This window comes from Nicotiana tabacum, unplaced genomic scaffold, assembly GCF_000715075.1.
Source record: "Nicotiana tabacum cultivar K326 unplaced genomic scaffold, ASM71507v2 Un00175, whole genome shotgun sequence".
Classification (NCBI taxonomy): domain Eukaryota; kingdom Viridiplantae; phylum Streptophyta; class Magnoliopsida; order Solanales; family Solanaceae; genus Nicotiana; species Nicotiana tabacum.
Window position 1 is genome coordinate 1 of NW_027438413.1, and position 14,732 is coordinate 14,732.

At 36.2% G+C, this 14,732-nt stretch overlaps 1 non-coding gene across 1 annotated transcript; it reads right to left on the minus strand.

Annotated features, from left to right (window-relative positions):
- Positions 1-3,732: 3,732 nt before the first annotated feature.
- Positions 3,733-3,893, minus strand: LOC142179028 (U1 spliceosomal RNA). The gene has a single exon (XR_012707180.1). It is a non-coding gene; the product is annotated as a U1 spliceosomal RNA (small nuclear RNA).
- Between the last annotated feature and the right edge of the window lie 10,839 nt (positions 3,894-14,732).

Below are 14,732 nucleotides of genomic sequence, written 5' to 3' on the forward strand. Positions count from 1 at the left end.
TTTGAATAGGATAAGCAGTGTTTAGATCCTAGTGATACAAACTCAGTTCTTTTAAGTCCTCTATTGCCAGTATACTAACCAGTTTGGTGTAGCTATGGAGAAGTGAGCTCACATCAATTTTCTATCTTTAAGTAGGGGTTACTAATATATCTTTCATACCAGATCTCAAAACTTATGGAATTATAGCATTTGGTGCAATCCCCTAACCACATTGCAAAGATCCTATGTTTTCCAAAACACAGTACTAATTTTTTTATGGAATTCGCTCTGCTAAATGCTAAGATCCTACGACTTTTTTCTTAAATATAGAAGTTGCATTGATATGTGGCTATGGCATATGGAAAGAGGGCTGTGAGACTGGCATTGTACAGTTCTGAGACTGCAATTTCATCAACAATGTTTTTTCATTGTTATTCCCAAGTATTTATCTTTTGATTTTTTATTGACGGATTATCATGTTTGTTTAAGTCAGTACTAGTCTTCATAGTCTACCACTCAACCATTTAGATGCGCAATGTTCTGTCTTATCATTACTCAATTAAGAAACCCTCGCTCGCCTTTGTATTACAATATAGGTCGGATGTGCACCCGTAAACTATTTTTTGAGATTTACAACAACTCCTTAATCGTAAAAACTATAGCTTCCTTTTTTTCACACAATTTGACGAAAAACACAGATAACTAAGAGATGAAAGAAAGCTAGAAATACTTGCGAAATATTCATCATAATTTAATAGTAAAGACAGTTAAATTGTATTTAACAATCATAAAATAACACAAATTTTTATGTTATAATAAAAAATATAAATTATAAAAATTAAATTTGATCTCAATCCAAAATTTCTATAAAGACCCAAGGCTTTTTGATTTTGCAAAAAAAAAAAAAAAAAATTAAAAGATTTGAATTAAGAGAAATTGTTATTTTACGGTATTTTAAATATAGGAGGCTCTTTTTTGAGTGTCTTTGCTAAAGATCAGAGATAAAATAATAGAATAGATGTAAACATATAAAAAATAATAAACGACAAATAGAAAATTGGGAAGTAGCCAAAAAGGAAAATGACTGGGACAAAGGAAATAAAAAGCACAACAAAAAAGGAAAGTTAGGCAAGGTACAAGATAAATTCGAACTTGAATTTTGCACTCGAGAAACGCTTTCACAATGGTCTACCATCCATGGCACCTTTGTCTAGTTTGCGATTGGGGGTGGCAAGATCAAATATTTAACCTAGTTTAAGAAAATTTCTATATAAATATATGATAATTTTACCAATCTAGCGAGTGCCATACCACCCCACCCTAAAGGGTGGATCCGCCCCTGGTTGATGGTAAGCTAATCAATATTAATGACCGCGCAAGAGTTTATGATGAGAGCTTGGAACAAAAGATGTCTACTTTTAAATCACTCGCTAGGACATTTATTGGGTATCCATCAAAGCAAGAAATGATGAAGAAAAATGTGATGGAAGCATTAGCTGATGCACAAAGCGACCAGCCCATGTATTTCAGTAAAGCTAGAGTGCTGAAATCTGAGATAGATTTTCTAAATCGCAACTGTCCGAGTAAAGAAATTAAAATGACGCAGCAAATAGTTACAACTTGTCAAAAGGTTTTAGAAAGTGCCACTTCTTATGACCCTGAATTCACTTCATGGATGCGCCTCGCGCCTACCAAAGGCACGGAGTCACCCACTTCTAACAAGTGGGAAGATGTTCTTGAAATGTTTCTCGACCTTAGTAATTGCTTGAGTGAAGAGACAAAAATAACTTCGGAGTAAGAAGCTTGAGGTCATGAAAGAGGGACTTCATCAGATTAGGGATGTTTCGATAGACAAAAACATTGGATATAAGGAAACTCGCCACCAAGAAAGTTTAGTGCACAAGAAATTAACTAAAACATTTGGCCACTCGTCACGATGTGTGTTCACACTTCCTCTTTATTATCTTTATGGCAGCATATGGGATATTGAAGTTGAAGTTTGTGGAGGGCTTTATGCAATTGGTCGCGGGGACAAGTTCCGTCTATGCACGGGAAAGATCTTAACATCCAATTAGCAGAATATACTGCAGAGTGGGGTAAAGCAGCTAAGCAGAGTTCTGGGGCTTTTCAAGTTTGTATGGGAAACGGCAGGAATGAAAGGCGACCTAGAAGTACAAGGCCATTTGTGGTGCATTGGTGCGGAGAATAAGTCATTTACCTATAGAAACAATCTGTTCTTGTTGCATTCTATTAGTTGCTAATGCAAGACTTTTCTCTGACAATGAGAAAAGTCAGAGACTATTCTATTAGGTTAGCATGTAATCAACTATTTGCTGTCATATCATTTTCAGTTTGTTATTATGGGGGAACTTTATGTCTGAGCTACAAGACAATCATCACTTCATTAGTTTGTTACAAATGGTCTAGTCAGATGCTATATTTCATAGACTGATTTTGCTATTTAAAGTGTAACCAATTGTAGTGGACTTGCCTTAAATTTATGATGTTATAGGACAATTATATGTTAGCCCTTTTGTCTTCAACTTGCATAGGTTGGATCAATCCTATCTTGAAAAAGGTCAATATGAGAAAATGACTGAGAGAAAGGACTTGCCGCCATATTACACCAAGTTTTAGTAACTCATGCTCTGCTCAATGTTGAGCTCCTTGAACTTAGCTGGTGATATTTTACTTGCTCCTTGTGATGAGGACTCACTTATCTACCCATTTTTATATTTGAGGTTTGGAAAAATATGATGAATCTCAGGCTGCTCCACAAGCTTGAAAAGATGATGTGATGGGGTTTGCTAATGATGTTTACAGTGAATAAAGGTTCAACACTATAGTATAATTTGGACCAAGTTAATTGCCTTCAAAGGCGGATACAGAATTCACGGTTCAATCTTTAAGGTTTTCAGTATTGAACCATTATATTTTTAAAATTATGGATTCATATCTACTATTTGTTCCAATTTTAGTGAATTTTTACACATAAATTTATGCTCCCCATCGAAAGTACTAGGTTCAGAATAACCCGATGCTCAAACACTGCATCCGCCCCCCTGATTGCCTCTACCAGGTTGGAAGATCCTGGCCACAATCAATGGTAGGATGTCCCCTTTTGATATCAAAATTCTTGAAGAACGGCATTTTGCTATGTGGAATCTCAGCCTAAGCATAAAACAGAACGGCTTTTATATTTGTCAATTTTGGTCAGAAAATATGAGATTCTCACAAGGAGAATCTCATAAAAAGTCACAATTTAGACAAGACAAAGAAGAAAATTGATCCTATATAACCACGAAAGAGAGCAGATTGATTTACTATAATTCCTAAGTAGAATTGTGTGAGATTAGACGTCACATACAATAACGTCATACTCTCTTATTCATGGAAAAGAGTAGTCTTACTTTTAAAATGTTACAAAAATCAACACTATGTCCTTTTAACAGTAGTAAATAATTTATATTTTTAATTTTTTTTTTATCTTGCTGAAGCTGGAATTGAGAGTAAAATAATGAATGTTACCCTCTCTTTCGAATGGAATTCACCTCTTCCTTTCCCTCAGCCAAACCTTTTAAGGCTTGAAATGTTTTGGCCATCCTCATTCCTTCTTCGATCACTGGTTCAGTTTAACTCACAAGCAGTGCCAAATGTGGAAAAAAATGATCCCTTTGTTTTCCGATGGACTCTGGGCCATTCAAAATAATAAAAGCAATAGCTTGAGCCATAAAAGTTTAGTTGAAGAATTGGATAGGGGCCGCGCGAACGCAGGCCCCCACTGCCACAAATTATGACGTAGGCTCAACCACTTGAGCCGACCTTAGGCGGACACCCCTCCAAAGTGCAATGGAAGTCACCAACCTAAGCCATGAGTCTTATTGATCGCCCATTGACCCCGTCCAAGTAAGTATGTTTCAATGTAACTCCTTGCTATGGTTTTATACACCTCCTGATCCTCAGTTTTCTTTGTGTCAGCCGATGAGGGACATTTTGCGTTTATTTTCCCCTATTTGGTCAGAAAAGTAAAAGTAAGCCATCCACTTTCTGCTTGTTTTCCCCTTGCTTTCTTTTCTTTTCCATTTATAGCATGCTTGATACATAAAAAAAATAGATTTAAGAGTAAAATACCACAATTTCTCCTGAAACCTAATATGAGCAAATCATCTTTTGGATTAAGGGTGTTGTTTAGTACCTGAGGTCATTCTAAATGTATGATTACTGCAAAGTTGCTGAATTTACAGGGGGGAAGTAATGTGCAACACTGCAACCCTTGCTGCTGCCGGGGCGGATTTAGTGGGGCGGAAGGGAGTTCACCCGAACCCTTCGCCGGAAAATTACATTGTATATCTATGGTGAAATTCGGTTTGTGCATCTATATATTATATTTTGAATCCCCTTGACATAGCCCAAAAGCGTAGCTTAGTAATCAAGGGTGTTCAAAATCTTTGTGAGGTCAATGGTTCAATTATCATTGGTGACATTTTGTTTTAATTTCTTAACTTTTTCTTGTTTGAACCCTCTTAGCAGAAATTCTGCCTTCGCCATGGCCTGCTAGGTAATCCAATATTTTGCTTTCGGAGTTAATTCATAATTACCATAACAAAAAGGATCAATCTTAACCGTAGGTCTCTAAAGAGGATAGCATATTTTCCTCAGATTGTATGACATCCAGTTTCCAGAAGAAAAAAGTTCAGTTTAATAAGTGATGTTCATTTCCATTCTCAAAAAATAACTTAGGAAGAGCCCCAAATTTATTCCACTTAGTTCTTCAACTAGTATGCCTATAAAACATCTCATTAAAGGTTACAAACTAGAATTGTACGGGGAACAAGATATGGCACAAATCCATTCGCTTCAAACAATCTTTCATGTGTTGGAGGGTCTTCTTTGGTAGAATGTCACGACCCAATTTCACCTATAGGTCGTGATGGAGCCCAACACTTACAGCTAGGCAAGCCAACTAGTAATTTAAATCCATATTCAATTCTTTAAAAATTAACCGAGTAATTAAACTCTTCTTACTTACAAGAATTTAGACAATGTGAGAAGAATTAGTAAATTAAAATAACCAAGAACAGAATTTAAATCCAAACATTCTACTAGTGTGTGTGCCAAGATCTGGTGTCACAAGTGTATGAGCATCTAGTAGATTATACAAAAAAATTATAAAAACTGTCTGAAATGAAATAGACAAAATAAAACTCTCAGAAGAGGCACTAGTTGCTGCAGAACGGCTCAGAAAGCAGCTTGCCACTAAGCCTCTGGATAACGCTGGTGCGCGCCGATAGGTCCAACAATAGTACCTGTCTCAGGTCCTGCACAAAAAGTGCAGCAAGCGTAGCATGAGTACGTAAACAACGTGTACCCAGTAATTATCAAGCCTAATCTCGAAGAGGTAGAAACGAGATGGTCGACTTTGACACTCACTAAGGGTTAATAATAATAATAAATATAATAAAAATAGAAATATTTAAATCAACATGATTCACAGAGTTAACAATAATTTTATTTAACCAACAGAAATAATTAAATTCCTTCAAATGCAACAAATTCCCAATCTATTAATTAAATTCACAAGCTGCAATTAAAATATCAAGGTATCGTGTAATTATTTTTATTAGGCACGATTTCTGCCGAGGTCGTACGGCCCGATCTAGAGTGTTGTGTACACTGCCGAGGGACGTGCGGCGCGATCCATAGATGCATCTATATTGCCGAGGCGTTCGGCTCGCTCCACAAGAAAGGAAGACATTTTCTTATGTACCTCCGGAAGGAGAGTATATTTATTATAAGATTAATTCGAGAGGATGAACAATTTCTTTTAACAATTAATTAATTTAAGCAAAAAATTAAGTATATAGGATTTTCATCTTTTACTATCTTTCCCTAACAATTCACAATATATTTCAAATAATTTAATTAAACAAAGGATACAATTTACACACATAATTCATGCTTTGAGTCCTAAACTACCCGGACTTTAGCCTAGATAGTAGCTACGTACGGACTCTCGTCATCTCGTGCGTACGTAACCACCATATTTAGCAACAATTATTAATTTAATCATCTATGGGGTAAATTTCCCATCACAAGATTAGACAAGAGACTTACCTCAACTTGCTCCAATTTAATCCATTAGTAGGTCTTTCCTTCGATTATCCAACTATGTATGGCTCGAATCTAGCCAAAATAATTCGATACAATCGCTAAAAATTATAGGAATCAATTTCATAAGAAAATACTATATTTTTCAATAAAAATTCGAAATTAACTCAAAAATTATCCGTGGGGCCCACGTCTCGGAATTCGGCGTAAGTTACGAAATATGAACGCGCACTCAACCACGAGTCTACCCATACTAAAATTACTAAATTCCGATAACAAATCCTCAAATCTATCCAAGAGGGTTTTCAAACTTTTCCAACTTAATTCACCAATTAAATGATAAAAACAGTTATGGATTCGGGTAATTTAACCAATATTGAGTTAAGAATACTTACCCCGTTGTTTTCTCTGAAAATCTCCCAAAAATCGCCATAATCCGAGCTCCAAATCGGTAAAAATGGAAAATGGTCAGAACTTAAACTCTCTGTCCAGTGATTTCTTCTACGTGATCGCGAACTTCCTCACGCGATCGCGAACTTCCTCACGCGATCGCGAAGCACAATTTTAACACTGCCAAAATTAACTCTACGCGATCGCGGAAAGTCCCACGCGATCGCGAAGCACTAACTCCGCAAACCTATGCGATCACGAAGCATTAAGCGCGTGTGGCCCAACTCTTCCTCCGTTCCTCTTCGCGAACGCAGCCTTAGCCACGCGTTCGCATAGCACAGCTCGCCCCAACCTACGCAATCGCGAACTTGCCCACGCGATCACATAGAACAAATTTTCAGCTACCCAATTAAGCCTACGCGATCGCATCCCAATTCACGCGATCGTGTAGAACAAAGTCATCTCTGCCCAAATTACCCTACGCGATCGCAGACAAACTTACGCAATCGCGTATAAGAAAATCAGAAGAAAAATACCAGCAGCTATCAGCAATCTCCCAAAGGCCAAAAATGATCCGTTAGCCGTCCGAAACTCACCTAAGTCCCTCGGGACCTCAACCAAATATACCAACAAGTCCTAAAATATTATACGAACTTAGTCAAAATCTCAAATCACATCAAATAATGCTAAAACCACGAATCATACTTCAATTCAAGCTTAATGAAACTTAAAATTTCCAACTTCTACATTCGGTGTCGAAACCTATCAAATCAAGTCCGGTTGACCTCAAATTTTGCACACAAGTCATAAATGACATAATGGAGCTATAAAAATTTTCGGAACTAGATTTTGACCCCGATATCAAAAAGTCAATACCCCGGTCAAACTTCCAAACTTAAATTCTTGTTTTAGCCATTTCAAGCCTAATTTAACTACGGACTTCCAAATAAAATTTCGAACACGCTCCCAAATCCAAAATCACCATACGGAGCTATAGGAACCGTCAAATCTTGATTCCGGGGTCGTTTTCTCAAAATATTTACCGAAGTCAAACTTAGCATTTTAAGGCTAACTTAGGGAACCAAGTGTTCCGATTGCAACCCGAACACTTCTAAATCCCGAACCAACTATCCCCGCAAGTCATAAATTAATAAAAGCATATACAGGGAGTTTTATTTAGGGGAACATGGTTCTAAAAGTCAAAATGACCGGTTGGGTCATTACATAGAATCCCCATCAGGGAGAATATCAGTAGGTTGGATTCTCAAGAAACTGAGGGTTGTAGATGTTGTCCAACACCTGTTATGGAGACCTTGCTATTAGGGATATAATAGATATGCCCTAGATCCAATCTCATATTTGATGATTGAAACATATTTTTGTAAACGTTATTTGATATAAAATATATATGACATTTGATATTCTTTTATCAAAGTTTATTAATTACTTGATAAATTTAATAAGGTCCTTGATTAAATTTTGAGACTTGTCATCGTGATGGAGATCATGATAATGAGAGTAAAATCTCTTACAATTTAATCTAAAATTTGTCCTTGATCGTAGGATTATTAATTTGGACATTAGTAATCCGGTTAGATCAATATTTATGTTACCGTCTTTATGTGATAAAGATTAGTTAATATCATTAACTAAATTACATGTATAGATGATGCATATAGAGATATGATCATTGAACCGACTCATTGGATAATTCTTAATGGTTAGAATTACCATAAACTGTCAATAGGATATTCTCTTGAAGAATGTGATGTAAGATCCTTTGACCTGAGATCGTCATAGTAATTGACAAGTTATTTATTGTGCTTTGATACTAGACACATATGGCCCTAGGACGATAGTTGAAAGGATATTGGATATAATTAAATACTTGTAGAATTAGTGTTTGATCAAGATGGAATCTGTCAACTCTTGGTAATAAGTTTAAGCTCTGTATTGTCATGAATTATAAGCGACCAAACTAAGACTTTGGCCAGGGCAATTGAATGAAAAGAAGAAAAGAGTTTCTTAGGTCGTTCAATGGTCGATTATATTTGACATGCACACATAGTTGGTCGCCTATTAGGATTTGAAAGTTGAACCATATCCTAGGGTGACTCAGAGCTATAAAGACAAGATAATATTAATTATTCTTCTACTGGTTCGTGAGAGTAACTTGTATACTTCATTCTATCCGGCCGTTAAGGAGTGTTGCTAGACGCCACCCTTGATTAGTATATTGATATGATTAATTTACTACCGGTTTAGTATTGAACCTATGGGGTCGCACACTAACGAGTATTCTGATCTTTGTTAAGGATTAGTTAACTTATTATTTGACAATTGAATTAAAGAATTTAATTAGTCAAATAAATAAAGTTATTAGTCCAAATGAAATATTATTATATTCTTTGCTAGCACAGAGAATATAATTAATATTGTGAACAAATTGAACTTTTTTATTTGAAATAGAAAATTAAATTATATCTCTTGGTTGAAATATATATATAAAAGATTCATAAAGATTAATTTGATCAATCCAATTAAGAACTGGATTGACGTGAAAGTCAACGTCGGTTATTTTATCCCCATAAGAATGGGATTGGTAATTTTAATAATAAATAATTACTTGAAGTCCAATTTGGAATTGGACAGCATTTTCACGTCAAAGTCCTTAAGGACGTTGGTCACGTCGTTAATCCCTTTGGAAGGGAATTTGATATTTTGCAATAAAATATTATGGTAAAGTTTAATTTTGGAATTAAACTTGCACCCCAAGTAAATCATCACCCCAATCAAATAGGAAAAGGGTTTATAGGTGATGCTATATAAAGGGTGATAGATAAAATTTGGCACATGAAGTCTTGAGAAGAAAAATCACTTTGTGAAAGTGAAAATACAATACAAAGCCAAGAGAGAAAAATACAATTACAAGAAAAAGTGTTTCTTGTTTTTTACCTTTGAGTTGAGATTTTTGAGAAAAATTTCAGCACATAGTTTCATTCAATTTATTCGCGGGTTTCATTGATCAAATAGTTGATAGCAAGGATCAGTCTCGGTGTGGATACACATAGAGTCTTCGCACTATCGAAGAATTTTGAAACGAGACTCTATTCACTAGGTATGTCTCAGATCCGATCTTTGACATGTAAATAAATTTTAAACACGAAAAAATCTGCCTAGGATTGTTATTTTCTTCCGCTGCGTGTTACGGACATCTATATGCAATCCTTCAATGGTATCGGAGCCATGGTTTCTCGTGTCTAAAATTTATTTACGAAATATTTTAAGATTATATTTGAATGGTTCAAACCATAATACATGTGTCTTATGCAATAGTCAAATTGTTTGAATGCATATGGATTAATATTATTTTATTATGAATAAAATATGTATACATATAAGTTAAACTATTGAGATAGTTCATAACTTGAATTTGAAATTTTGTATTATATACGACTGTAATCTATAATAGGTTATTAGATTCTATTGTTATTTTAATTGTTCTTAGTTCATGCGATGTTAACTAATAATAATATTCTGGCATGAATTATTTTTATGTGATATATAAGATAAACATGTTAGAAGAATGTTGATTCGTTTGTTTATGTCACGTGCTTGTTCGTTACATAATTTTGAATTATTCATTACATGCAATGTAAATTAATTTATGACTAAGCATGTAGACAACTTGAACTAAATTCAAGTATTATAAAAGCATTGATCATCATGTTATTAAAAGTTGGTTTAATAGCAATTCCCTCCTACTAAAATTTGAGTTCTTAAAAAATAAAATATAAGATATTTATTGTAAAGCTATCCATAAAAATAATAATTTTATTTATTTCTTGTTTATAAGGAGCGGCCTGACAACCAGAAAACTTATAGTTCGAGAATATGTTAAAATTATTTATTGCACTAGATGCATGGATTTGAAGAATTATTTAATTTTATACTAGACGCCTGGACTACCCGGGGAGTATAAAATTTAATAAGTTCTTTGTTATCATGATGGTTGAACTCAACTATGCCAATAGGATCGACCTGACTACCAGGGGACTATTTGGCATAGACCCATTTAAGAAAATTGTATGGAGATACAATTGGTAAGAATACCTATCTTTGAAATATATGTGAGAAACGACTTGACTTCCAAGGGGCTCATATATATTGTTAAAGGATTACTTTACTCCACTAACAGAAATAATAATTTCTTAGACTATAATGAAGGTAAATAGTTTAAAATAATTAGTGGAAATATTATTTAGATAAAAGTCCATGTCTTTATGATATATACAAATATGTTCTTATATTATTGCATTTTAGATTTCTCAATATGTCTGTTATATCATTGCGTGAAATACTTGAGACTAACAAGTTGGTAGGACCAAACTTTAATGACTGGTATAGAAATTTGAGAATTGTTCTTGTGCATGAAAAGCTCATTGATGTGATCGATAAGACTGCAAAGCTAGTCCCACCAGAGAATGATGTTGAAGGCACCAAGGTTTATCAGAAATACTTGGAAGAATGCCTTGTTATTAAACGTATCATTCTCGTTTCTATGAGTGCTGAACTCCAGAGGAAACATCAGAATATGGATCCAACTGCAATCATTGAATATCTTAAGAAAATGGTTGATACACAGTTGGACATTGATAACTCCCCAGTTGGACCCCATGTCAATCTTGTGATTGATCTTACCGAAGAACTTGAGAAGTTGGGGTACAAGCTTGGTAAAGAGCTTTCTGGAGATTTGATCTTGAAGTCAGTATATGATGCTAAATATTTTCATTGTAAGAAGAATAGGCACTGGAAGAGAAACTGCAAGGAGTATCTTGTAACTCTAAAGGATAAGAAAAAATGTGAGACATTAATGAAAAATATTTTCAAGGTTTCTTTAGCTACTCCTTGTCACGATCCAAAATCTGACTTGTCGTGATGGCACCCAACCCGACCCGCTAGGTAAGCCAATTGACCACTAATCAATTCCAATAACAATTTATAAAGCAATTAAGTAATGAAATATCATAATCTTATACATTTCTCAAGAACTGGTAGTATAAATCATGAGGTTCTAAGAATAGAGATTACAAAGCGGAAATGAAATAAATTCACAGTCTGTTTGAATAGTACATAAACAAAGTTTTACAGATCTAAAGCTACCACGAACAAGAGGCAGCTACAGCCGGGACGCAAGTACATCTTTAGTCCAGCTCCCATCGATCATAGCAACATCAGCAGCCAACATCTGTAAGTAAGGTGCAGAAGTGTAGTATGAGTACAACCGACCCCATATACTCAATAAGTAACAAACCTAATGTTAGGTTGAAAGTAGTGATGAGCTTGTACTAAGGTCAGAGTTCAACTCCCATAACCAACAACAGTTTATAACAACATAAAGCAAGTAATACCAGAAATAACTCAACAATCAAATGCTAAACAAAACATGATTTCTGAAAATAGTTCTTCCTTTGCAGTACATCAATGAAAACCCAAATCGTGCACCAGAGTTGCCAAAAATATGAATAAGTTTGAAAACAATAATTTTTCCAAAAATCCTTTCAATAATAAATAAGATGTTTCATTTTCTTTCCAGATAACCAGTGTAAACAAATCTATCACTATGCCCATCTGCCAATATGTGTGAGAAATCATGAATGATGTGATACCGTACAATATGAGAAAAATACATCTCTATGCATGTATGTCATGTGTGCATGTCAATGCAATGTATCTAAGAGATGAACTCATGTACTCACACTCTCAGACTACTCAATCTCACTTTCTCACACATTCCATTCATCATGCCCAATCACTCAGTACTGTACATGGCCAATCCGGCCCAGGAAAGATCCATTCCGGAATATACACATCAACTAATCATCAGTCACTCAGTACCGAGTAGGGCCAGTCCAGCCCGTGAAGAAGATCCATCTCCAGGTATATAATACTTCGGACAAGATCCATGTCTAGGGAAGATCTATCCCTCAATAATATCAACCACGCTCACTGGGGGTGTACAGACTCCGGAGGGGGTCCTTCAGCCCAAGCGCTATAAATCGCACGGACAACTCACGTGCTGCACGGACAACTCATGTGCTATATAAAGCCTATAAGGCCTGCTGCAGGCGGGCATCCCCGATCTACATAATAATATCTTCACAGTCAGGCTCTCGGCCTCCCTCAGTCATCAATCTCTCCAGTCTCTCTCTCATGGGCTATGCAATGAAATGAATATGACTGAGTATGAAATTTCATTTTAAACAAATAATTCACAGTAATATGACCTTTATGGGTCTCAATAATACTGGCACATAGCCTCACATGATTTTTAATATGATTCTCAGCTCAATTTCTTTAACACATAAAACTACATGGAAAATGCCAAGATTATGACTACAAAATTTCACGGAACCTATTTCGTCACAATTTCTATGGTGCACGCCCACACGCCCGTCACCTAGCAGGTGCGTCACCTCCCAACAATTCACATAATACATATATTCAGGGTTCATACCCTCAGCTCCAAGATTAGAAGAGTTACTTATCTCGAACAAGACGAATCCAATTCCGAGCAAGATCAAAATGCTCCAGAAATCCCATTCTATGCGTATCAACTTCTGAACGGCTCAAATCTAGCCACAATAAATTGGATTCAGTCCACAAAATTATAGGGATTAATTCCATATCAAAATACTAATATTTGTCCACAAAATCCAAAATTACACTCCAAAAATTGCCCGTGGGACCCACATCTCAGAATCCGACGAAACTCACAAAATCCGACAACTTATCCAATTACAAGTTTAACCATACTAATTTCACTCAATTCCGACTCCAAATCGATGTTCAAAACTCAAAAAGTCATTTTATGAACTTTAGGCCAACACCCCCATTTCGTCTTTAAATTAATCAACCAATTGCTAAAAATGAAGATAGATTCATGGAATATAATCACAAGGGAGTCAAGAACACTTATCCCAAGTTGTGTGGAAAACTTCCTCTCCAAAGTCGCCCAAACCGAGCTTCAAAATGTCCAAAATGAGAAAAATCTCGGAAACCCTCATTTTTAACACTGCCCAGGCATTTCCGCACCTGCGGTGCTTGGGCTCGCACTTGCGTATCCGCTTTTGCGGAAATATTGCGCGCCTGCAAACACAGCCAGCCTTCCAAATCCTTGCATCTGCGGTGCCCTTCTTGCATCTACGGGCTTGCAGATGCGTATTACCCTTCACACCTGCGTTCGCCCAAGCCAGCCCCAATTCCACATCTGCGCCAACCACACTGCATCTGCGGCCAAGATCCTCGCAGGTGCGATCACACCAGAGGCTACAATTCCAGCATTTTCCTTAAGTTCGAATTTGACCCGTTAACCATCCGAAACTCATCCGAGGCCCTCGGGACCTCAACCAAATACACCAACAAGTCCTAAAACATACCACAGACCTACTCGAGGCCTCAAATCACATCAAACAACATCAAAACGACGAATCATACCCCAATTCAAAATCTATGAACTTTGAAACTTCAACTTCCACAACAGATGCCGAAACCTATCAAATTATGCCCGATTGACCTCAAATTTTGCACACAAGTCACATTTCACATTACGGACCTATCCCAATTTTCAGAATTGGATTTCGACCCCGATATCAAAAAGTCAACCTCTCGGTCAAACTTCCCAAAATTTTAACTTTCGCCATTTCAAGCCTAATTCCACTACGGACCTCCAAATAACTTTCAGGACACACTCATAAGTCCAAAATCACCATACGGAGCTATTGGAATACTCTAGATTTGAATCCAAGGTCATTTACACATAGATCAACATCCGGTCGACTTTTCCAACTTAAGCTTTCCATTTAAGAGACTAAGTGTCTCATTTCAATCTAAATTCTCTCCGAACCCGAACTAACTAACCCGATAAGTCATACAACAGCTATAAAGCACAAATGGAGCAGTAAATGGGGGAACGAGGCTGAAATGCTCAAAATGACCGGCTGAGTCGTTACATTCTCCGCCATTTAAACATACGTTCGTCCTCGAACGTGCCAAGAGCTGTTTCCAAGCCATCAAATCACTATTCCATATTACCATGCTCGTACTCGGGGGTGATCCCACGTTACCCTATTCCACATAGGCCTGACAGCACAATACAATAGATAATCTTTAATTTAACCTTAGCCCGAAAACCTTGGAATTCAATTCCCAACCTTCAGGATTTCTTTTCAAGACACGAATCTTACATTTACACA